Source organism: Triticum urartu, chromosome 7A (genome assembly GCF_056163025.1).
Source record: "Triticum urartu cultivar PI428250 chromosome 7A, HENAU_Tu73, whole genome shotgun sequence".
NCBI lineage: Eukaryota > Viridiplantae > Streptophyta > Magnoliopsida > Poales > Poaceae > Triticum > Triticum urartu.
In genome coordinates, this window is record NC_141879.1 from 117,247,423 (window position 1) to 117,251,773 (window position 4,351).

Consider the following 4,351-nt stretch of genomic DNA (forward strand, 5'->3'; position numbering starts at 1 on the left):
TGATAACCTTGCTGCGAGTAGCTCGGCTGGCAAACTCGAATTAAATATATTTTTATATGTTGCTTGGGTTGCCGTGTGTGCAAAACCACTAGTTAATTTTAAGGCTAAGATTATAGGTTTAAATATGTTAAAAACACTATTCATAAAATAAATAAATAAAAACAGCGGGATTCAACTACAAAACCGATGTCAAATTTTTTTACCATGGAAAAATCAAATGTTTATTTATGGCAATTTGTATTTGCCGGGGTAGCAAGTTTAGTTTGTAGGTATGACAAATCTGGTTCAGTTCATTTTTTTGCCTGGAATTTGTCGTGCTTGTAAACATAATTTGTCATCCTCGCGTGTGACACTTCTTTAACTGAGAAACGTGGAACACATCATGTACTCCTGACAATCCTTCGGGCAATTCCAACTTGTAGGCCACTTCTCCCATGCGCTCCAAAACTCGATATGGTCCTACAAATCGTGGCGCTAATTTTCCCTTAACTCCAAAACGCTTTGTTCCCCGAAGTGGAGATACTCGAAGATAAGCTCTGTCTCCGACTTCGTAAACTGTCTCCTTGCGTTTAGAATCTGCATAACTTTTCTGTCTGGACTGGGCTATCCTGAGCCTATCGCGAATCAATTTCACCTTCTGCTCAGACTCTTTAATCAAGTCAGGACCAAACAACTGGCGGTCTCCAATTTCGTCCCATGATAACGGTCTCCTGCACCTCCTTCCGTACAAAGCTTCGAAAGGGGCCATCTTCAAACTGGTTTGGTAACTGTTGTTGTAAGAGAACTCTGCATATGGCAAATTATCGTCCCAACTAGATCCATAATCTAGCGCACAAGCTCTCAGCATATCCTCCAAAATCTGATTGACTCTCTCGGTCTGTCCATCTGTCTGTGGATGAAAAGCTGTACTGAATTCTAGCCTGGTACCCAAAGTTTCATGCAACTTCTTCCAGAACTTTGAGGTAAACTGGGTTTCTCTATCTGATACGATACTCCTCGGAACTCCATGCAGAGTCATGTATATCTTTGCCAACTTAGCACTGGTATAAGTGGTCTTTACTGGGATGAAATGAGCTACCTTCGTCAATCGATCAACTACAACCCAAATCGAGTCATAGCCTGAACGAGTCCTGGGCAATCCCGTGATAAATTCCATGCCTAGCTTATCCCACTTCCATTCGGGTATCGGCAATGGTTGTAACAATCCTGCTGGCTTCTGATGCTCTGCCTTTACTCTCTGACATACATCATAAACTGCTACATACTCCGCTATATCCTTCTTCATTCCGGTCCACCAGAAAATATCCTTCAAATCCAGATACATCTTGGTATTTCCTGGGTGAATTGAATATGGTGAGTCGTGTGCCTCTTGCAAAATCAACTTCCTGATCTCTGGGTCATTGGGCACATAAACGCGGTCTTCAAACCATAGGGTGTCGTGCTCATCCTCACGAAATCCTTTAGCTTTTCCTTTGCTCAGTTTCTCCTTTATAGTGGCAATCTCTTTGTCAGCTTTCTGAGCTTCCCTGATTTTATCCATCAAGGTTGACTGAATCTCCAATGCTGCTACATAGCCTCTCGGAACTATTTCCAAACATAGTTCACGAAGATTTTTTGCTAACTCCTTGGGTATTTCTCCCGTCATTAACGTATTGACATGGCTCTTGCGGCTTAATGCGTCTGCTACTACATTAGCCTTTCCGGGGTGATAATGCAATTTCATATCGTAATCCTTGATAAGCTCCAACCATCTCCTTTGTCTGAGATTTAACTCCTTCTGGGTGAAAATGTACTTCAAACTCTTATGATCCGTGTACACCTCACAATGATTTCCAATGAGAAAATGTCTCCATGTCTTCAATGCATGCACTACGGCTGCTAACTCCAAATCATGCGTGGCATAATTCAACTCATGAGGTTTCAGTTGTCTTGAGGCATATGAAACAACTCTCCTTTCCTGCATAAGCACTGCTCCAAGTCCTCGACGTGAAGCGTCGCAATACACCTCATAATCCTTGGTCTGGTCTGGCAAAATCAACACTGGTGAGGTAACCAAACGTTTCTTCAACTCCTGGAAACTAGCCTCACATTCCTCTGTCCATATGAACTCGGTATCTTTCTTTAATAACTCCGTCATAGGCTTCGCAAATCTTTGAGAAATTCTCAATAAATCTCCGGTGGTATCCTGCGAGTCCAAGAAAACTCCGGATCTCTCCAACTATTGTTGGGGCTTCCCACTTGGTCACGGTTTCAACTTTAGCGGGATCTACTGCTATACCTTCTCCTGATATAACGTGTCCGAGGAATCCTACTTCCTTCAACCAAAACTCACATTTGCTAAACTTGGCATATAATTGATGTTCTCTGAGCTTTCCAAGTACCAAACGCAAATGCTCCTTATGCTCCTCTTCATTCTTCGAATAAACCAGAATATCATCAATGAACACTACGACGAACTTATCCAAAAACTCCATAAACACTTTGTTCATCATGTTCATAAAATAGGCAGGTGCATTAGTCTCAGACCAAATGACATAACGGTATACTCGTACAGCCCATACCTGGTGGTAAAAGTTGTCTTAGGAATATCTTGTTCTTGAATCTTCAACTGGTGGTATCCTGATCGCAGATCAATCTTGGAAAATACCTTAGCTCCTTGCAATCGATCAAAAAGATCGTTGATCATTGGTAGTGGGTACTTGTTCTTGATCGTTACTTCATTCAATCCTCGATAATCAACAACCATCATTAATGATCCATCCTTCTTCTCCACTAGAAGTACTGGCGATCCCCAAGGTGAAGAACTTGGGCGAATATATCCCTTATCCAGTAACTCTTTAATCTGCTTCTTAATTTCCACCAAATCCTTTGCTGGCATCCTATATGGTCTCTTTGATATTGGACCTGTGCCTGGCAATAGCTCAATCAAAAACTCAATACCTCTATCCGGTGGCATGCCTGGCAACTCCTCTGGAAATACATCGGGGAAATCCCTTACCACTGGTACTTCCTCCTGCATAACTCCTATTAGGCAATTTACTTAAGTCCTCTTTGGCACATGCCGGGATACATACTTGATCCTTCTCCCTTCTGGGGTGGTAAGCAAAATTGTCTTACTAGCACATTCAATATTCCCTTCATACTTTGATAACCAATCCATGCCTAATATCACATCCAATCCTTGAGATTCCAATACTATTAGGTCTGAGAGAAAAACATAGTTACCAATCCTTAATGGTAACCGATCACACCATAGACTAGCCACATACTCTGCTCCGGGCGAGGTTACTAACATGGGTGACCTAAGGGCTTGGGTTGGTAGGTTATACTTATCCACAAATCCCCTTGAGATGTATGAATGCGATGCGCCAGTATCAAAAAGAACGTGTGCAGTAAATGACTTAACCAAAAACTTACCTATTACTGTATCGGGCTGAGCTTCAACCTCCTCCACGCTAACGTGGTTCACCTGTCCCCTGTTAAAAGGGTTCGGCTTCTTCCCTGAACTTCGATTGCCATTTTGGCCTTCAGGACATTCATTGGCATAATGTCCGGTCTTCGAACACTTAAAACAAGTGACTTGGCTTAGGTCCTTCTTGGCCGGGGTTGAGGGGTTGGTGCGGTTCTGGCCGTTGCTTCCTCCATTGCCATTACCATTCTTGGTGCCATTGTGATTGTGCGAGCTACCTCCTCCATGGGTATGCTGAAAATGTCCTCCCGGTCTAGGGGTAAAACGTGGCTTCTGCTGAGCTCTGGAAGTGTACTTTCCTTGTCCATACTTCCTCTTGCGATTCTCAATCTGCTGCTGCTTCCCTTCAATCATAAGAGCACGATCTACCAACTCCTGGTAGTTATTGAAGGTTGCTACCATCAACTGCATGCTCAACTCATCATTCAGTCCTTCCAGAAACTTCTCCTGCTTAGCTGCATCCGTAGCGACGTCATCTGGGGCATAACGTGCTAGCTTACTAAATTCCTCCACATACTGGCCAACTGTCCGTCCTCCTTGGCGCAAGTTGTGAAACTCACGCTTCTTCATGGCCATAGCTCTTGCTGAAATATGGGCAGTACGAAAAGCCTGCTGAAACTGGTCCCATGTGACAGTGTCTATAGGGAAAGTGGCTATGAAATTCTCCCACCATGATGCTGCGGGTCCTTCTAACTGATGTGCGGCAAACTTCACCTTCTCCGCATCTGTGCATCCTGCTGTGGTCAACTCCCTAGCTGTCTTGCGGAGCCAATCGTCCGCTACTATTGGCTCGGTGCTACTGGAAAACACCGGCGGATTTAGCCTAAGAAAACGGGCTAAGTAGTCAACAGGTGGTGGTGGTGGTGGTGGGTTGTTGTTGTT